At 51.2% G+C, this 22,188-nt stretch overlaps 1 long non-coding RNA gene across 1 annotated transcript in view; it reads left to right on the top strand.

Moving 5' to 3' along the window:
* The first annotated feature begins 999 nt into the window (after positions 1 to 999).
* The window catches only part of LOC140411742 (uncharacterized), a 28,654-nt gene continuing 7,465 nt past the window's right edge, over positions 1,000 to 22,188 (top strand). Inside the window, exon 1 of the long non-coding RNA XR_011940984.1 lies at positions 1,000 to 1,148. This is a non-coding gene — a long non-coding RNA (uncharacterized lncRNA). The remainder of the gene's footprint in view (positions 1,149 to 22,188) is intronic.

Raw genomic sequence — 22,188 nt, 5'->3', positions numbered from 1 at the left:
TTGATCGTCTGGACTCTCCCCGCGAGGGAGAGTGGGAGTGTGTTCCATCTTTTATTTCCGTTAATTAATGATATTGGAAGGGTATTTTTGTCTGGGTGGCTCATTGGCTATGTATGTGGGGTGGGGTGCTATGTTGTTTCAAGTCTGAGAATTTTACAAGAATGTATATTGTGCCCAAACTGAGACATTTCCATAATTTAAAAAAAAAATTAAATATGCACACATTTAGTGCATGATATTTATTTTGAAAACTGTTGGACAGCCTGGAGATTTAAGGGTTAGCAATTAAAGTTCACTATATCCCTGGCTCCAAGCCAGATGCTGAAGTATGGAAGAAGACACAGCTCTTTTCCTGGAGAGTAGGTTTGTTCACAGGGCGCAGCATTACAGATCTCTGTCACTTAACTACTCCCCAGTGTCCCAGCTGACTCTCTTTATACTCTGTATACCAATAAAAAAATAGGCTAATTAACAAGTTAACTAATTAGCTAATTCACAGACACTTATAAGGGCACTGTATCGAATGACAAAACTTTAAAGAAACTTAACAAAATAAATTAAAATGTTGCTTTGGAGGCGGATGATGAACTTCAGCCCCTGCGTGCACTGGTCACGGAAGGCAGCAAGCGTACCAGTGGGCACCACATGCTCCCTCTCCAGGGATGCCCGAGTGCCAACCTTGCCACAGAGCAGGGACAGACAGTCAGACTGGATGATCTGACTCTCTTTTGGGTATATCAGTAAAATGATATTAACTAATTAACAAATAAACAAATTAAATAAATTGACAGCCCCTTAAAGTGGCATTGTAATAAAAGACAAAACTTTAAAGACACCTTACATAATTAAATTAACATGTTGGTTGTTAAATGCAGTGTATTTTTTTTAAATATAAAGTTATATATTTTTTCTTGTTATCATTAATAATTGTTTAAAACTCATTGTTGTTTTCACACATTATTTGGTATTGAGTCACCCATTCCAGTCATGTCCAGAGTACGAGTCTGAACCTAAGTGAGACTTGGCAAGGGATTCTCACACCTCGACAGATTTCTGGAGAGCCACGCAGGAGCCTGAAGGTGAACATGGGTGAAGATACAAATAAAGGGGACCCCACAAAAGGACCTTTGGGAGGCCCTGAACTGACGGTGAGTCACAACATCCTTTCAAACTCTGTCTTCCACGAGGGATTTCAGTTGATCTCCTTTGAGAATCATCCATCAGAAGCAGCTCCAACCCAGCCCTCTCACGTCTTCTTCTCAGGTAACTAGACTCCAGCTCAAACTACTCCAATAACTGATCACTTCCCAGACACTCAATCACTTCATCCAAGATTGCGACCCACAGCATTTGCCAGGCTGGACTACAAAGTCTATGCTCAGGCACTGTTCCAGCTCCCCCAGCTGTGCTGCTACCAACGACTGCTGTCAAACTTTGCCCCGGCTGCACTGAGCAATTACTGCTCCCGGGCTTCTCTGAGCTCCAACTTGGAGTCGTTGCCTGCGCTTCAGCCTCGAGCTCCCGCTGCTCTCATGGCTGCTGCGAAACCCTCGCTGCTAATCTTTAGCTTCTGTAGCCTGGACCAATCCTGTCACACGGGCATGATTTTTACACTGAAACTCTTCTCACCTGGTCCTTCCTTTCACCTCATTTCCCCAGGTCCTGTCAAAGGAAACCCGGAACTGAGCATGCACAGCCCGTTGCCCTGCCACCAGGATGGCCGGGTGTTGTAGTCCTCCGACCTTTGCCCCCAAAACACACAAAATTCAAAAAGATATATGCTGTCCCAATAGCGTTCGGTGAAAAGAAAAGGATACATAGATTACATAGAACATACAGTGCAGAAGGAGGCCATTCGGCCCATCGAGTCTGCACCGACCCACATTAATCCCTCACTTCCACCTTATCCCCGCAACCCAATAACCCCTCCCAACCCTTATGGACACTACGGGTAATTTAGCATGGCCAATCCACCTAACCTGCACGTCTTTGGACTGTGGGAGGAAACCGGAGCACCCGGAGGAAACCCACGCGGACACGGGGAGAACGTGCAAACTCCGCACAGACAGTGACCCAGCGGGGAATCGAACCTGGGACCCTGGCGCTGTGAAGCCACAGTGCTAATCACTTGTGCTACCGTGCTGCCCAAGTAGCAAGTTTTAAGATTGGGAGTGTTTTCAAAACCAGCAAAGGGCCAATTAAAAGTTGACAACAAGAAAAAAAAGAATATAAATTAGCCATACGAAAAAAAAGCAGTAGGCCATTCAGCCTGCCTCACCATTTAATAAGATCCATTGCTGATCTGATTATAACCTCAAATCTGAATCCTGCCTACCCCTGATATCCTTTTACCCCCTTGCTTACCAAGAATCTATCCACCTCTGCCTTAAAAATATTCAAAGACTTTGCTTCCACTGCTTTACGAGGAAGAGTTCCAAAGACTCACAACCCTCTGAGAGAATGTTTTTTCGCCTAATCTCCGTTTTAAATGGATGGCTTCTAATTTTTAAACAGTGACCCACTAGTTCTAGATTCTCCCACAAGAGGAAACATCCTCTCCACATCCACCCTGCCAGACCCCTCAGGATCTTAAAGGTTTCAATTAAGTTGCCTCTTACTCTTCTAAACTCCAGCAGATGCAAGCCTCGCCTGTCCACACTTTCTTCCTGAGATAACCTTCCCATTCCAGGGGCGAAATTCTCCTACCCGCCCCGCCACATTTCTGCGCTGACCGGCCGGCGGGAGTCTCCGTAACGCCGGCCGGTCAATGGGGTTTCCCATTGTGGGGCAGCCCCACGCCGTCGGGAAACCCCCGGGTGCCGGCAGAACGGAGACTCTTCTCTAAACTGCTTCCAGTGCATTTACATCCTTCCTTAAATACGGTGATCAATATTGTAAACGGTGCTCCGGGTCTGCTCTCATTAGTGCCCTGTGTAATTGAAGGATAACCTCATTACTTTTGCATTCAATTCCAAACACAACAAATGATTACATTCTATTCACTTTCCTAATTACTTGCTGTACCTGTATACTGGCCTTTTGCGATTCATGCACTAAGACATCCAGATCCCTCTGCATTTCAGAGCTCTGCTGCTTCTCACCATGTAGATAATATGCTTCTCTTTTATTCTTCCTGCCAAAATGGACAATTTCATATTTTCCCCACATGAAACTCTGTTTGCCAGATCTTTGCCCACTCACTTAACCAAATATATCATAGATTATCATAGAATTTACAGTGCAGAAGGAGGCCATTTGGCCCATCGAGTCTGCACCGGCTCTTGGAAAGAGCACCCTACTCAAGGTCAACACCTCCACCCTATCCCCATAACTCAGTAACCCCACCCAACACTAAGGGCAATTTTGGAAACTTAGGGCAATTTATCATGGCCAATGTGTTGTTTACACAGACCCCCCCCCCCCCCCCCCCCCCTCAGCCAGATAGTGGGGACATGAAGCAGAGCCACTGCCCTCAGTGTTCCTGAGCTCCTGCCTGTGGATCCTGCACAAGCTGAGCCGAGGGGCAGTGCCGTCACTGAGCGGGTGGGTGTGTACATGTAGCATGCAGTAACGGCAGGAACATGAGCATTATTTTCCACAATAACATTTGATGTGGCACTTTATCAATTGACTTCTGGAAATCTAAGTACAGTACATCCACCGGTTCCCTTTATCCACAGCATCTGTTACTTCCTCAAAGAACTCCAGTAAGTCAGATAAACATGATTTCTCTTTCTCAAAACCATATCAGGAATATAAAAACATAGCAAGAGCTTTTATAAGCGTATAAAAAGGAGATTGCTAAAGTAAAAGTTGATTCTTTAGATCAGGGACAGGGAAGATATTATTATGGGGAACGAGGAAATAATTGAGTCGTTGATCCAAAATATTATTTGTGTCGGTCATCATACTAGCAGACACAAATTACATAACAGAAATAGAAAGTAAACTAGGGGTTAATAAAAGGGAGAAACATAAGGTGATAAATATCAGCAGAGAAAGAGTACGAAGTCTTACAACACCAGGTTAAAGTCCAACAGGTTTGTTTCGATGTCACTAGCTTTCAGAGCGCTGCTCCTTCCTCAGGTGAATGAAGAGGTCTGTTCCAGAAACATATATATAGACAAATTCAAAGATGCCAAACAATGCTAGGAATGCGACCATTAGCAGGTGATTAAATCTTTACAGATCCAGAGATGGGGTAACCCCAGGTTAAAGAGGGTTACCCCATCTCTGGATCTGTAAAGATTTAATCACCTGCTAATGGTCGCATTCCAAGCATTGTTTGGCATCTTTGAATTTGTCTATATATGTGTTTCTGGAACATACCATAGGCTTTTCCCCAGGGTAGAGGGGTCAATTACTAGGGGGCATAGGTTTAAGGTGAGAGGGGCAAGGTTTAGAGCAGATGTACGAGGCAAGTTTTTTACGCAGAGGGTAGTGGGTGCCTGGAACTCACTACCGGAGGAGGTAGTGGAAGCAGGGACGATAGGGACATTTAAGGGGCATCTTGACAAATATATGAATAGGATGGGAATAGAAGGATACGGACCCAGGAAGTGTAGAAGATTGTAGTTTAGTCGGGCAGTATGGTCGGCACGGGCTTGGAGGGCCGAAGGGCCTGTTCCTGTGCTGTACATTTCTTTGTTCTTTGTTCTTTGTTTATACCTCTTCATTCACCTGAGGAAGGAGCAGCGCTCCGAAAGCTAGTGACATCGAAACAAACCTGTTGGACTTTAACCTGGTGTTGTAAGACTTCGTACTGTGCTCACCCCAGTCCAACGCCGTCATCTCCACATCATGGCTACCAGCAGAGAAAGAAGTATTGAAGTTATTTAAGGAACTAAAAACTGACAATTTTCCAGGCCTTGATGGCTTACACTGTAAGGTTCTAAAAGTAAAAACTGCAGAGATAATGGATACATGATTATTATTTTCCAAAAAGCCCTTGATCATACAATGGTAGCTGTGGATTAGAAGTTGGAAAATGTAACACAGTTGCGCAACAATCACCAGGCAGGAATGTTCCCTTCCAGTCGGGGAACACTTCAGCAGTCAAGGGCATTCAGCCTCTGATCTCCGGGTAAGCGTTCTCCAAGGCGGCCTTCAGGACCCGCGACAACGCAGAATCGCCGAGCAGAAACTTATAGCCAAGTTCCGCACACATGAGTGCGGCCTCAACCGGGACCTGGGATTCATGTCGCATTACATTCATCCCCCAACATCTGGCCTGCGAAATCCTACCAACTGTCCTGGCTTGGTACAATTCACACCTCTTTAACCTGGGGTTACCCCATCTCTGGATCTGTAAAGATTTAATCACCTGCTAATGCTCGCATTCCAAGCATTGTTTGGCATCTTTGAATTTGTCTATATATGTGTTTCTGGAACAGACCTCTTCATTCACCTGAGGAAGGAGCAGCGCTCCGAAAGCTAGTGACATTGAAACAAACCTGTTGGACTTTAACCTGGTGTTGTAAGACTTCGTACTGTGCTCACCCCAGTCCAACGCCGGCATCTCCACATCAAAAAAGGAGGCAGAGAGTAAAGATAGAGTATGGAATATCAGGCAGGAAGCAAAAGGTAGAATTAAGCAGTGGATTTTCAAGTTCGCAGGTTTGTCTAGAGGAATGTTGCAAGGATCTGAGCTATTTGGGTCTCGGCTATTTGCAATCTATATACTTAGACCAGTGATGGGCAACCTCGGCTCGTGGGCCACAAGATTGAAATTGAGATGTTCACTAACTGTAAACCTTGAATAAGATTGAATACATTTAATCCATGCTGAAAATTTCAAAAGAAGTTATGGAATATGCTTAATCATTCATATATTGGTGCAGGAGCCAAGGTTGGACAGGTCACGGCCGCGCTTGCTGGGGGCGAAGGCGTTGGCTGGGCTAATGGTGGAAATGGGAGGGGGGGACCATTGGAGGTTTCTGCACCTGAGGGAATGGGAGTACTCGTTTTTCTCAGCAGTCCATTAGGTATACTCGCGGATCAACTTTTTCGTGGTGGGGAAGGCTTTGCTGGCTCGGGTTAAGAGGTCGGAATACTCGGCAATTGCAGTGTCAGATCATGCTCTGCATTGGGTGGATATGGTACTGGAGAAGGGAGTAGCGCAGAGGCCGGGGTGGAAATTACATGCGGAACTTTTGAGGGATCAAGGGTTCTGTGACAAAATTGCAAAGGTGATTGAGGAATTTGTAAGTTTCAACTGTACGGGTGAGGTGTCGAAGGCAGTTGTCTGGGAGGCTCTAAAGGCGGTGGTGAGGGGTGAGGTGATTTTGTTTAAGGCCAGGGTGGACAAAGAGGAGAGGTTGGAGCGGCAGAGAGCAATAGATGAGATGTTGGAGGCAGATAGAAGTTATGCTGAAGATGGGGACCCAGCGAAGTTGGAAAAGAGGAAGGAACTACAGGCGACTATCCACCAGGAAGGCGGTGCGCCAACTGAGACGAGCAAGGGGTGCAGTTTACAAACATGGAGATAAGGCTCCGGAGGGTGGCAGTGGTAAGGGAAATTGTTCAGGTGAGGGATAGGGCAGGGGAATTGATGGTGGCTCCAGATCTGATTAACGAGGTTTTTGAGGAATTTTATGAGAGGTTGTACAGGTCAGAGCTACCTGGGGGAGACCGGGAGATGCAGGAATTTCTAGATGGGTTGGAGTACCCGAGGTTAGGGGTGGGGTTCAGGGCTATATGATAAGGAGCGATAGTGGAGCAGGAGATAAAGGACGCGATTGGGAGGATGCAGTCGGGGAAGGTGGCAGGGCCGGATGGGTTTCCGGTGGAGTATTATAAAAAATTCAAGGATAAGCTGGCACCCCTGATGGTGGGGATGTTTGAAGAGGTGAGAAGGAAGGGGTGTTGCCCCTGTCGCTGTGGATGTAGGCGGGGAAACCGAACAGAAGATTGTGTTGAGGGCCTTGATGACGGTTGCAGATGTCATACCGGGGCATGGGATGGCGAAGGGGAACCTGGAGTACTCATCGACCACACTGAGGATTTACGTGTTTCGGTCGGTGGAGGGGAAGGGCCCTTTGAAATCCACGCTGAGGCGTTTAAAGGGGCGGGAGGCCTTCACCAGGTGCGCACGGTCCGGCCGGTAGAAGTGCGGCTTGCACTCCGCGCAGACCTGGCAGTCCCTGGTGACTGTTCGTACTTCCTCGACGGAGTAGGGCAGATTGCGAGCCTTGCCAAGATGGTATAATCGTGTGACCCACGGGTGACAAAGGCTGTCGTGTGGGGCCCGGAGTTGGTCTACTTGTGCGCTGGCACATGAAATCCACACTGAGGCGTTCAAAGGCTCGTTGAGTTTGCCGGGGTGATACAAGATCTCGTAATTATAGGTGGGGAGCTCGATTCTCCACCGCAAGATTTTATCATTTTTGATCTTGCCCCGCTGTGTGTTGTTGAACATGAAGGCTACCGACCGTTGGTCAGTGAGGAGAGTGAATCTCCTGCCGGCCAGGTAATGCCTCCAATGCCGCACAACTTCAACGATAGCTTGCGCCTCTTTTTCGATGGACGAATGTCGAATTTCTGAGGCTTGAAGGTGTTGCTCTTTTTAGCCTTAGTTTTATTAGCTCTGATTATGTCACCTTTGCTCACGAGTCGCCAGGTATCTTTCTGATACCGCCACGTGGTTCAAGCTCGAGTTATGATTAATAAGTCAGCACACCGCTTAGTAAGATTGAAATCAACGGTCATTTATTATGTACAGCAATAGATACTTACACAATAATCCTACTATCTATATCAAAACCTACCACTACTGGCCAATACTTAACTTTTGGGGATGGCCCACCAGGTCAGGGAAACTAATGGTTTATCGAATTGGATCTGGCCTGCGGGATTCAAAAGGCTGATACGGGTCGATGGCTAGGAATCTATCGGGTAGCGATCGCTGGAGTCAGACTTACTGTTTCTGGTCTATGTTCTTGTGAAGGTTGCGAGCAGGTGAAGAAGGGAGAGAGAGAGAGAGATCTGAACTTGGCCCCTCAATTTATAGGGCCCAGGGCTTCCCGCCTCTCGGGTCGGCCCTTGACCCTGAGTCCCAAGTGATTGGACTTGTTCCCAATTACTGGGTTCGATATGCTCCAATAATGGGGCGATTTCTCGATCGGGGGGTGGTCGTTCACCTGTCTTTGTTTCGGCCACTGCAGGCGCCGAGAGGTCTGGCCCGGCATTCAATTGCTAATCTGTTGCAATTGTTCCCAGGGATAGCCGATTAAACTGCAGATGTCTGTGTTGATGTGCTGCTAATAGTCGTAGGTATCGATCTGGGCCGACTTCCCCAGGGCCGAATACGCTATTCTGTCTGCAGCTGTCCGTTTGTGTCCTGTTGGCTGCTTTTCCCATCAGCCTTTTCGGTTAGCCATTTTAAATCGGGTTTTGGCCAAATTAATCGGGAATCAGCCATTTTAGGTGGCTACAAAGGGTGCGGGAAAAGAATGCCACGGGTCTGCCTGCCTGATTGAGGGTGGCGGCAAGGGCGACGTCTGATGCGTCGCTTTCTACTTGGAAGCGCAGTGCCTCGTCTACTGCGTGCATTCCGGCCTTGGCTATATCAGCTCTGATATGGGCGAAGGCCTGTTGTGCCTCGGCCGTAAGGGGAAACTGGGTGGACTGTATGAGTGGGCGGGCCTTGTCCGCGTAGTTTGGGACCCACTGAGCGTAGTACGAAAAGAACCCCAGGCAGCTTTTGAGGGCCTTGGGGCAGTAGGGGAGGGGAAGCTCCATGAGGGGGTGCATGCGGTCGGGATCGGGCCCCAGAACTCCGTTCCGGACCACATAGCCGAGGATGGCTAAGCGGGTCGTGCTGAACACACACTTCTCCTTATTATAAGTAAGGTTGAGGAGAGTGGCGGTGTGGAGAAATTTAGCGAGGTTGGCATCGTGGTCCTGCTGATCATGGCCGCAGATGGTGACATTGTCTAGGTACGGAAACGTGGCCCGTAAACCGTACCGGTCGACCATTCAGTCCATCTCCCTTTGGAAGACCGAGACCCCGTTTTTGACGCCAAAGGGAACCCTAAGAAAGTGATAGAGATGACCGTCTGCCTCGAAAGCAGTGTATGGCCGGTCCGACTTCCGGATGGGGAGCTGGTGGTAGGCGGATTTTAGGTCAATCATTGAGAAGAACCGGTACTGCACAATCTGATTGACCATATCAGATATGCGTGGGAGTGGGTACGCGTTGAGTTGCGTGTACCGATTGATGGTCTGGCTGTAGTCCACGACCATTCTATGCTTCTCCCCAGTTTTAACAACTACCACTTGAGCTCTCCAGGGGCTGTTGCTGGCCTCGATGATACCCTCCCGAAGCAGCCGCTGGACTTCGGACCTGATGAAGGTCTTGTCCTGGGTGCTGTACCGTCTGCTCCTGGTGGCAACGGGTTTGCAAGCCGAAGTTAGATTGGCAAAGAGGGAGAGGGGTCGACACAGTGAGGGGTGGTAGGGGCCCGCCGAATTTGAGGGTGAGGTTCTGGAGATTGCACTGGAAATCCAGGCCTAGTAATAGTGCAGCGCAGAGATTAGGAAGGACGTAGAGGCGGAAGCATTGAATTCTACGAGGGAGCAGCGCCTTACCGTATCCGGATGAATTAAGCTTTCGGTGCTCCCGGAGTCCAGCAGGCAAGCGGTTGCGTGGCCATTGATTTTCACCGTAGTCGAAGCGGCCAGGTTGTGCGGACGAGACTGGTCTAGCGTCATCGAGGCGAGCTGCGGTTGAACGTCACTGGTGGCAGCGTGGAATGTCGTCTGCGTCCATGCCCCGTGGGGAAGACAAGATGGCGGCGACTCAAGATCCTGCGGGGGACAAAATGGCGGCGCCCATGGGCTGCACGTTGCGGGGGCGGGACAAGATGGCGGCACCCGTGGGCCGCACGTGGACTGAGGGGGGAGGAGATGGTGGCACCCACTGGCTGGTCGCGGCCCTGGGGGATGAAGATGGTGGCACCCACTGGCTGCACGTGGCCCCGGGAGGTGAAGATGGCGGCCCTCATTGTCCATGCGTCAGGGGGGAGGGGGCGATAGCGGCGACTGTGCGGGCCTGGCACTCTGGGGCGAAGCGGCCCTTTTTGCTGCAAGTCTTGCAAATGGCAGTGCGAGCCGGGCAGCGTTGGCGAGGGTGCTTCTGCAGGCCACAGAAGTAGCATCGGGGACCCCTGGGGTGTGCGGATTGGTGGATGGCGCAGGCGTATTGGCTGGGTAAGGCCCCGGCTGGGGCGGCCGTTTGCAGGGTCCAGGAGGGATAGGAGGGTGGGCCGCGCACCTGGGGGATAGGCCGGAACATTACGTGAGGCGACTGTCATGGAGAGCGCTAGTTTTTTTTGTCTCTGCTAGGTCGAGCGTGGCCCCTTCAAGCAGTCTTTGTCGGATAAGGCCTGACCCAATCCCTGTTACAAAAGCATCGTGCATGTGGAGATTAGAATGTTCGGTGGCCGTAACGGCCTGACAGTCACAGTCCCGGACAAGTGGGATTAGGGCCCGCCAGAAGTCTTCAATGGACTCACCAGTTGAGAGCGAGTGGCAAGTACGTGCCTGGCGAAGAGTGTGTTCGCTTTCTGCGTGTAGTTCTCTTTGAGGAGCACCATGGCTTCCGCGTAGGCCGGGGCGCCCTGGATCAGCTGAAACATGCTTGAGCTCAACCTGGAGTACAGGACCTGTATCTTCTGAGTCTCTGTCGGTGGGGTGTTCGCTGAGTTAATGTAGGCCTCAAAGCAAGCTAGCCAGTGATTAAAGTCTTTCCTGGCATCGGTCAATTGCGGATCCAGCTGCAGGCGATCTGGTTTGATTCGGATGTCCATCTTGTAGAAATCTTACTGCAATAAATTGATGCACGATCGATTGTACAAAGACTCAGATTGGGTAGAACTGTGGTTTTATTGCAGTAAGATGCGTGGCCTCCTACAGCAGCTGCCGAAATGGCAGCTGAATGGAGGACACAAATATTTATACTCCTCCTCCTGGGTGGAGCCAGCAGGCACGGGCTACCAGCGTACTTGTAGTACAGGTCCTACCTTACATCCCCTAATACAGGTGTACAGTGGTTCACCACATTTCATTCATATGGGGAGGGAAGGTGTTAGAAAGGTGCTGCTACAGAAGGGAAAGCAGGCAGGAGGTTTGGGTCCTCCGAACCTGATGTATTACTACTGGGCGGCGAACGTGGAGAAGGTGCGGAGCTGGTCAGAGGGGTTGATTCCCAGTGGGTCAGAATGGAGAAGAGTTTGTGCAGGGGGTCAGGATTGAAAGCATTAGCAACAGTGCCGCTCCCGATAGCCCCAGGGAAATACTCAGAGAGTCCGGTAATAATAGCTTCATTGAGAATTTGGTGGCAGTTATGTTAATGGCGACTATGGGTGATCCCTAATTCCTTTTTGTCATGTGTGAACATGCGGGCTAATGTTTGGGATTTGGTGGGAGGATAGGATCGTTGTTATTGTTATGGGAATTGACATATTTGTTACTGATTATTGTTTATCGTTGGTGGGTGTAAATTTGGAAGAAAATGTGAAAAAGGAGGAGAATGAAAAATATATTTTAAAAAATCATTCATATATTAATAGGACTGTCACCAACTTCAAGCGGCAAAAACAAAATAAATATTTGCGCTTTATTGGATGCAGAGGGAGCACAGCACACGGCTCTCATGGTCAATGTTGTATGCAATCAGCATGCAGCTCACTTCATGTGCCCGTCTTTTACATGCCTATCAATTCAGTCACACTGGTTGGAAAAAAACTAAGCGATGGAAACCAGTGGAATTCAGCAACTCTGTGCATGGGCAACAGTCAACAACATGTCTCATGAGCTTCACTCAGAACCCAGATAGGCTGCAAGTTGCCCACCACTGACTCCGATGAAAAGACAGACATTATCAACAACTAGGTGGGACTGTAAGCTGTGAGGAGGACACAGTGCAGCTGCAAAAAGACAGATAGATTAACTGAGTGGGAAACAAGGTGGCAGATGGACCATAATGTGGAGAAGTGCATAGTTATTTACATTGGAAATTAGAATCATAAATCAGAATATTATTTAACAGGTGAAGTTTTTAACCGTTGATACTGAGGGATTTGAGTGCACAACAAACACAGAAAGTTAGCATGCAGGTACAGCAAGCCACTAATGAGGACAAATAGCATATTGGCATTTATTCCAAGGATTAGATTACAAAAATAAGAAAGTGGTTCTACAATTGTACAGGGCTTTGGTGAGGTGACACTGTCGTGTTGGGTGTTCCGCTATACAGACGAACCAACACGGTTGTAGAGGGTACAACTCTGTTTTATTACTCTTGATAACAACATCTGTAAACTTATGACTGTGGTTCGTAGTTTACCCGTCAACCTGTGGACCTAGCCCTAACACTATCTTAGGGAGGCACTCAGCACATGGTGTATGTCTGAGTGGCACGCTGTGAGCTCTGTGCCCTGAGCTGTCTCCTGCTGGAATGAGCGGGAACTGTGGTGTTCCCCGTTTTATAGTGCGTGTGCTCTCACTGGTGATTGGCTGTGATGTTGCGTGTGTGTTGATTGGTCCGTTGATCTGTCCATCAGTGTGTATGTGTGTTTGCACCATGATATGTTTATCTGAATATCATGACATCCCCCCTTTTTACAAGAATATGTGCCTATGTGGTAATAAATATTGGTGTGTACTGAGTGCAGCTAAATATGTGTGTGCAATATCTACAACATGTACATGAGGCTAAACTATATACATAGGAAGGTGTCAGGTGCAACATAGCAACGAGGTTGTACCATAAACAAAACAAGTGCAATCATCAAACATCGAAAACTAACTCCTGTAACGACAAAAAGAGAAACACATTAACATTGTGGCATAACACTTTATTGAGTCCAATGTGCAAACAGGCTCATAAGTCCAGCTTAGTAGGTGGGCGACGAATTCGGGTTGACCGCCTCAAGGGTGGGTTAGGATCCACCGGCTGAGGAATGGGCCTGGCCACCGCGAGAGAGGAATAGGCAGAGTGGCAGAAAGCGCCACGAAGCCGACATCAGGAACAACAGGAGGGCGTGGCATCGGTGTATGATCGCGTAGCGAGCGCGGAAGCAGCCGAGCGCGGATGCAGCCGAGCGTGGAAGCAGCCGAAGAGCCCGGCGATTACGCCGGCGAATGGAGCCATCAGGCATGCGAACCAGGAACGAGCGGGAAGCCACGCGGCGGAGAACTTTGGCAGTTGCTGACCAGCCACCCTCTGCTAGGTGGATGCGGACGTTGTCTCCAGGCGCCAAGGCAGGAAGATCAGTTGCCCGAGTGACATGTGCCACCTTCTGCTGAGCACGCAGCTGTTGCATCCTCTGCAGTACTGGAGCATGGTCGGGTTTAGGAACATGAATGGACGGTACAGTGGTCCTGAGGGTGCAACCCATCAACAGCTGGGCTGGTGAGAGGCCAGTGGACAGTGGGGCCGAGCGATAGGCCAGCAGGGCTAAACAGAAGTCCGATCCGGCATCAGCAGCCTTGCAGAGAAGCCGCTTGACAATATGGACGCCCTTTTCCGCCTTGCCATTTGACTGGGGATGCAGAGGGCTGGACGTCACGTATGTGAAGCCATACGAAGCGGCAAAAGAAGACCATTCTTGGCTCGCAAAACAGGGCCCATTGTCAGACATGACGGTAAGCGGAATGCCATGGCGAGCGAAGGTTTCCTTGCATGCCCTGATGACAGCTGACGATGTCAAATCGTGTAGGCGTATGACCTCTGGATAATTTGAAAAATATTCAATTATGTTGACGTAGTCCCTGCCGAGCACATGAAAAAGGTCCACACCCACCTTCGCCCAGGGGTCGTTACCAACTCATGGGGCTGAAGCGTCTCAGGGGGTTGCGCCGGCTGAAACCTTTGGCAGGTGGGGCAGTTGAGCACCATGTTGGCGATGTCGTCGCTGATGCCCGGCCAGTATACAGCTTCTCGGGCCCTCCGCCTGCACTTCTCAACCCCGAGATGGCCTTTGTGTAATTGTTCGAGGACCAGCCTGTGCATGCTGTGTGGGATCACAATCCGGTCCAACTTTAGGAGGACACCGTCAATGACGGCCAAGTTGTCCCGGACATTGTAGAATTGTGGGCACTGTCCTTTGAGCCACCCTTCCGTCATGTGGCCCATCACACATTGTAGAAGGGGGTCAGCCACAGTCTCCCGGCGAATACGGGCCAGATTTGCATCATTAGCTGGCAGATTGGCTGATATGAAGGCCACATGCGCTTCAACCTGACATACGAACCCCCCCCCCCCCCGATTCGGGCGGTGTGCTCACTGCTCTGGACAGGGCATCCGCGATGATGAGGTCCTTTCCCGGGGTGTAGACCAGTTGGAAGTCGCACCTCCGGAGCTTGAGCAGAATGCGCTGGAGGCGAGGGGTCATCTCATTCAGGTCCTTTTGTATGATGCTGACCAGGGGGTGATGGTCGGTTTCCACGGTGAACTGAGGGAGACCATACACGTAGTCGTGGAACTTATCTATGCCGGTTAACAAACCCAGGCACTCCTTCTCGATCTGCGCATAGCGCTGTTCTGTGGGGGTCATGGCCCGCGAGGCATAGGCGACCGGGGCCCATGATGCAGTGTCGTCCCGTTGCAGGAGTACCGCCCCAATGCCGGACTGGCTGGCATCAGTCGAGATCTTCGTATCTCGAGAAGTGTCGAAGAACGCCAAGACCGGGGCGGTGGTGAGCTTAATCTTGAGCTCCTCCCATTCCTTCTGGTGTGCGGGCAGCCACTGGAACTCCGTAATCTTCTTCACTAGGTGGCGAAGAGCCGTTGTGTGGGAGGCAAGGTTGGGAATGAACTTCCCCAGGAAGTTGACCATCCCGAGAAAGCGTAGCACTGCCTTCTTGTCTGCCGGCTGTGGCATGGCTGTAATAGCTGTCACTTTGTCTGCATCCGGAAGCACTCCTGACCGGGATATGTGGTCCCCCAGAAACTTTAGCTCAGTTTGGCCAAAAGAACACTTGGCTCGGTTGAGGCGCAGGCCGTGTTCTCGTATCCGAGCAAAGACACGCTGGAGACGACTGATGTGCTCCTGTGGTGTGGTGGACTAGATGATGACGTCGTCAACATAGACACGCACCCCTTCGATGCCCTCCATCATCTGTTCCATGATTCTGTGAAAAACCTCGGATGCCGAGATGATGACAAACGGCATTCTATTGTAGCAGAATCTGCCAAAGGGAGTGTTGAAGGTACACGGCTTCCTACTGCACTGATCCAGCTGAATCTGCCAAAAACCCCTTTGAGGCATCAAGCTTTGTACAAATTTTAGCCCGGGCCATTTCGCTCGTGATCTCTTCCCGTTTGGGTATGGGGTAGTGTTCCCTCATTGTGTTATTGTTCAGGTCTTTCGGGTCGATGCAGATCCGGAGTTCGCCAGAGGGCTTTTTTACGCACACCATGGAGCTGACCCATAATGTTGGCTCCGTGTCCCGGGAAAGCACTCCTTGGTCCTGCAGGCCCTGCAGCTGCTGCTTGAGGTGGTCTTTGAGTGATGCTGGGACTCTACGAGGTGCGTGAATGACCGGGGTGGCGTCCGGTTTGAGCCGTATTCTGTAAGTGTAGGGCAGTGTGCCCATGCCCTCGAAAGCCTCTTGGTTGTGGGCGAGGAGCGAGTGGAGCTGCGCCCTAAATTCTGCATCCGGGAAGTCAGACGTGCCTTCTGGAGACAGAGCGTGTACCCGCTGAACGAGGTGGAGAACCTTGCACGCCTGTGCGCCTAGCAGGGAGTCCTTCGATGATCCAACTATCTCAAAGGACAGTGATGCTGTGTATGCATTGTGTGTCACCTGGAGCTGGCAGGATCCCATGGCCGGGATAACATTTCCGCTGTAATCGACCATCTGACAGCGGGATGGCCGAATCGGTGGTCTGACCTTCAAGGCGTAGAAGGCTGACCATGCAATAAGGTTGGCGGAGGCACCAGTGTCTAGACGGAATGTGATTGGTGATCGGTTGACCGTTAGGGTGGCACACCATTCATCACCCGGATTGACACTGTTCACTGGCATCGGCTGGTGGGTCCTACTTGGGGACATCCGATTCCTGTCAATGACCGCAACGCGGAAGGCTTCCCGGTCGTCGGTATCACCGGTCTGTACATCGTCAGGGTATGATTCGGAGTATGGAGGCTGAATGGTCCGCACGTCCCTGCGAGGCTGGTGGAATTGGGGAGCATTTGCAGGTTGAGCTGCTCGACAGCAAGCAGCGTAGTGTCCCATCTTGCCACAGCGGAGGCATTGTCGATTCTTTGCTGGACATTGCCGCTTTAAATGTGCGGATCTACAGTTGCCGCATGTCGTGATGTCATGGCGCTCGTTGCGCTACCCCGCATGCGCAGTTCGGTCCTGCGTAGAGCACGCCTGCGCGTCACGTCCCTCCGCGTCAATGTCTGTTTTGGCGCGTACAAGCGCGGGAGGCCGCGGAAAGCGCGTGAAATGGCTGCCCTCGTCCGGGCCGCGGGCCGGGAGGAACTCGATCGACTGAACCCGCTCGGCCTCGTAGGACCCCTGCCGTGCCGATTCGGCTGCCTGGAATTGGGAGTACCGGCTGATCGCGTTTTCATGGAGGACGCAGGCTTCGATGGCGGTGGCTAGGGTGAGGCTCTTAATTTTGAGGAGCTGCTGGCGTAGGGTGCCCGAGGTGACCCCAAAAACTATCTGGTCCCGAATCATGGAGTCGGAGGTGGCCTCATAGCCGCAGGACTGTGCGAGGATACGGAGGTGTGTCAGGAAAGATTGAAAAGGCTCATCCTTACCCTGCAGGCGCTGCTGGAAGAGGTACCTCTCGAAGCTCTCGTTCACCTCGACGCTGAAGTGTTGCTCAAGTTTTAGAAGGACCGTCTTGTACTTCGACTTGTCCTCACCTTCCGCGAACACGAGGGAGTTGTAGATGTGGATGGCGTGTTGCCCTGCCGTGGAGAGGAGGAGGGCGATCTTCCTGGTGTCCGATGCATTCTCCCTGTCTGTGGTTTCTAGGAAGAGCTGGAAGCGCTGTTTAAACAGCTTCCAGTTGACGCCGAGGTTTCCAGCGATTTGGAGCGGCTGCGGCGGGCTGATGGTGTCCATGGCGCAGGATGGCGGATCCCTGAAGATGTGCAGGTAGGTCTCACAGTTGCTGGGTTCCAATACTGGTACTATGTCGTGTTGGGTGTTCCGCTATACAGACGAACCAACACGGTTGTAGAGGGTACAACTCTGTTTTATTACTCTTGATAACAACATCTGTAAACTTATGGCTGTGGTTCGTAGTTTACCCATCAACCTGTGGACCTAGCCCTAACACTATCTTAGAGAGGCGCTCAGCACATGGTGTATGTCTGAGTGGCTTGCTGTGAGCTCTGTGCCTGAGCTGTCTCCTGCTGGAATGAGCGGAAACTGTGGTGTTCCCCGTTTTATAGTGCGTGTACTCTCACTGGTGATTGGCTGTGATGTTGCGTGTGTGTTGATTGGTCTGTTGATCTGTCCATCAGTGTGTATGTGTGTTTGCACCATGATATGTTTATCTGAATATCATGACAACACCTGTGCAGTTTTGGTCTCCATATTTAAGGAAGGAAATACTTGCCTTGGAATCGGTACAGAATAGGTTCAGTAGTTTGGTTCCTGGGGTGAAAGGGTTGTCCTTTGATGAGCGGCTGAGTAAATTGGGTTTGTACTCTCTGGAATTTTGAAGAGTGAAAGAACATTGAAACCGACAACATTTTGACAGGGTAGACATGAAGAGGTTATTTTCCTTGCTGGTGACTCTAGAACATGGTGCACATTCTCATGATAAGGGATTGATCATACAGCACAGAGATGAGGAGGAATTTCTTCATTCAAAGGGCTGTGCACCTTTGCAATTGTCTTTCTCAGATGGTTGTGAATGCTCGACCGTTGAATATATTCAAGGCTGAGACTGGTGTATTTTTGGTCTCTCGGGGAATCAAGCAAGAAGGTGGAGCTGAGGCTGAATATCAGCCATGATTGTACTGAATGGCAGAGCAGGTTTAAGGGGCTGTATGGTCTACTCTTGTTTGTATTTATTATATTCCTATTATATTTATTGGTAAAGGACTGACACCACTTTGCGGTTTTCATTTTTTATTCCATGGTTCTGCATTAACTAAGTTTGGTTTCTCGCTAGCAAATACACACACTTGATCTGGGAGAACTGAATAGAGACTATTTTAACTCCTTCCACCTAGCACTAGTGGCTTGAAAACTTGGTTCACTTCCCATTGCATTTACACTGTCACTCTGACCTCCGCCATCTAGGCTTCTTGGATGGGCAGCCAGATCACCCACCTATTTCACGTGGGCGACCACTTGAAATTTGGAAATTAAATCCTATGATGTCTTACAGCACTCTGATTGTGATTTTGGGGTACAAATGTGCGTGTTGTTATTGTGTCACTGGTGAACTACTGAACCAGCACTCCTGAAAGAAACCTGGTGCCGCACACAGAAGGGATTTTTGTTGAAGCTGGAAGCAACTCCTCGCCGGGCCTGTTTGGCACCTGCATAAGACATAGGAGCAGAAGTAGGTCACTCAGTCCAGTGTTCTGCTCTGCCTTTCAATGAGATCATGGCTAAGATGATGGCATCCAGAGACTGGTGGTGTGTCTCAGGGGTCTGTACTAGGACCACAACTTTTCACAGTATACATTAATGATCTGGAAGAAGGAACTGAAGGCCCTGTTGCTAAGTTTGCAAATGATACAAAGATCTGAAGAGGGACAGGTAATATTGAGGAAGCAAGGGGGCTGCAGAAGGATTTGGACAAGCTAGGAGAGTGGGCAATGAAGTGGCAAATGAAATACAATGTGGAAAAGTGTATGGTTATGCACTTTGGAATGTGGAATTTAGGCATAGACTATTTTCAAAATGGGGAAATGCTTCGGAAATCAGAAGCACAAAGGAACTTCGGAGTCCTTGTTCACAATTCTCTTAAGGTTAACGTGCAGGTTCAGTCGGCAGTTAGGAAGGCAAATGCAATGTTAGCATTCATGTCAAGAGGGCTAGAATACAAGACCAGGGATTTACTTCTGAGGCTGTATAAGGCTCTGGTCAGACCCCATTTGGAGTATTGTGAGCAGTTTTGGGCTCCATATCTAAGGAAGGATGTGCTGGCCTTGGAAAGGGTCCAGAGGAGATTCACAAGAATAATCCCAGGAATGAAGAATTTGGTGTATGAGGAATGGTTGAGGACTCTGTCTGTATTTGACGGAGTTTAGAAGGATGAGGCGGGATCTTATTGAAACTTACAGGATACTGTGAGGCCTGGATAGAGTGGACGTGGAGAGGATGTTTCCACTTGTCGGAAAAACTAGAACCAGAGGACACAATCCCAGACTAAAGGGATGATCCTTTAAAACAGAGAGTAGTGAATCTTTGGGACTCTTTGCCACAGAAGGCTGTGGAGGCCAAATCACTGAGTGTCTTTAAGCCAGAGATAGATAGGTTCTTGATCAATAAGGGGATCAGGGGATATGGGGAGAAGGCAGGAGAATGGGATGAGAAAAATATCAGCCATGATTGAAAGGCGGAGCAGACCCGATGGGCCGAGTGGCCTAATTCTGCTCCTATGGCTTATGGTCTTATATGATAATCCTCAACTCCACTTTCCCACCTAACATAGAAACATAGAAAATAGAAGCAGGAGGAGGCTATTCTGCCCTTCCAGCCTGCTCCACCATTCATTATAATCATGGCTGATCATCAAGTTCATACCCTGATCCTGCCTTTCCCCCATATCCCTTTATTCCTTTAACCCCAAGAGGTATATATAATTCCTCGAAATTACACAACGTTTAAGCCTCAACTACTTTCTGTGGTAATGAATTCTGCAGAATCACCATTCTCCGGGTGAAGAAATATCTCCTCACCTCAGTCCCAAAAGGTTTACCCCTTATCCTCAAACTATGACCCCTAGGGTGGGATTCTTTGAAAACTGGTGCGATGTTCGGGACCCGGCGCCAAAAACGGCGCGGATCACTCCAGCATCGGGCCCCCCCAAACAACGGATATTCTCCAGCCCCGAATGGGCTAGCAGCGGCGTGACACCATTTGCGATGGCATCACCCGACGTGGACATTGACGCCGCATGGTGTGGCGGCTCAAAAGACGCGCCTCCCCCCACCCCGGAAGACCCGACAGGATGGATGCCTGCCGCGCAGCCCCGAGGTTCCAGGACCGCGACATCGAGGCATTCCTGGACGCAGTGGGGGAGAAGAGGGAGTCCCTGTACCCCGGACATGGCCGCCAGGCCGCCCCACGCCTAAGCTGGCGTCTGTGGAGGGAGGTGGCAGAGGCTGTCAGCGCTGTGGCTCTGACACCACGGACAGTGGCACAAGAAGGTGAACGACCTCGTCAGGGCAGCCAGGGTGAGTCCACCCCCAGGTGAAACCAACCCTAACCCTAACCTCTGCACTATACGCGCAAACCGATGGCGTGCATTCATATACCTGTCTAATACTGTTGCCCTTTACCCCTGCCACCCCCCCCTCCCACCCCACAGGAGAAGCCCGCACACAACAATAGGGAGCATGAGAGGACTGGAGGGGGCCCAGCTGATGAGAGGCCACTCACCGTACATGAGGAAAGGGCCCTGGAACTGGCTGGCGGACCTGAGGACCGGGAGGTTGCCGATGCAGAGCTCGGGGGCCCACCAGCAAGTGAGCCACCGACAGCCTGCCCCCATATCCCCCCTCCCCCATAGCCACCCTCCCCCCATATCCCCCTTCCCCCATATCCCCCTTCCACCATATCCCCCATATCCCCCTTCCCCCATATCCCCCCTCCCCCATATCACCGATATTCCCCCTTCCCCCCTCCCCATATCACCTGATCACTGCCTGCGTGTCTAACCATGCATGCTTCATTGTGTATCGCAGGAGCAAACGTCGAGGCACCCATCCCCGCAGATGCAGACCGCCCGCAGGATGCCCCAGGGCGACCACGGGATACGGAGAGACCTGGACCCTCTGCCACGCGACGCCCGCAGGATGCCCCAGGGCGACCACGGGAGACGGAGACACCTGGAGCGGTTGCAGCGACGCAGGCGTGTGCCACCCAGCGATGAGCGGGGCAGCCACAGGCCCCGTCGCAGCCGAGCCACGAAACCACTACCCAGGACACCCCTACCCAGGACACCACTACCCAGGAGACCCCTACCCAGGAGACCCCTACCCAGGAGACCCCTACCCTGGAAACCGAAATACAGGACAGTGACACAAAGTGGATGGGTGGAGATGAACCGCCACCCCAAAGTGCCATGGACTCAGAGTGGGACGATGCGCACGACACAACGCCACTGCTGTCACCAACACCCTCCACCATCGCAGAGACGCTCACCTCGGTTGGGCACTTTAGTGATGGGGCGTCTGGTACACTCACTGGTGCGCACAACACAGCCGTCCCGGTACAGCAGGTGGAGGTATGAGCAGCAGAGGGGCCGGGCGGTCGGAGGGCAGCCCAGCCCAAGCGAACATCTGCCGCCCAGATGGATCCCGGGTTCCTGGAGTTACCACACCCACCCATAGGTCCGATGCAACCACCGAACCTGGGACGAGCGAAGAGGGTGACGGCCGGCTTGCAGCAGCTGCAGTCGCAGGTGCAGGAGTGCACCCGCATCCAGGAGCTGGCAGTGGTGCCGGTCATGCGTGCCACCCAGGCCGACACCGCACGGGTGGCGTCTGCGGTGGAGGCAATGGATGTGATGGTGTCAGACATGGGGAGCGGTTTGCGAGGCCTGGGGCTTTCCGTGCAGGCGGCGTCTGTGGCCCAGGATATGGCTGCCCTCTCACAGGAGGCCATGAGCCAGGGCCAGCGGCAGATGGCAGAGGGGCTCAACTCCGTGGCACAGTCACAGACAGGGATGGGCAACTCCCTGAGCTCCATGGCTGCAAACCTGCAGACCCCTGTCGATACCAGCACGGGCCTCCAGGACTGGCAGCGCCAGATGTCGGGGGGGCGTCGGATGGCCAGTCCGTTCGCATCCCCCACCCATGTAGAGGCCTGGGGGCCTTTGGGCACCCCGAGGGAGGAGGAGTTGCTGGCGCCCGTCTCTGGTCACCCTGTAGGGGAGGTCCAGGAACACTGCAGCACCTCGGACTCCCCCCCCTTCCGTCCCAGGTGCATCGGGTGGGCAACGGGCAGGACAGGCTGGCAGCTCGCCATCCCAGT

Source organism: Scyliorhinus torazame, chromosome 4, assembly GCF_047496885.1.
Source record: "Scyliorhinus torazame isolate Kashiwa2021f chromosome 4, sScyTor2.1, whole genome shotgun sequence".
In the NCBI taxonomy this organism is placed as follows: Eukaryota; Metazoa; Chordata; class Chondrichthyes; order Carcharhiniformes; family Scyliorhinidae; genus Scyliorhinus; species Scyliorhinus torazame.
This window is presented reverse-complemented; position numbering and strand designations above follow the sequence as displayed.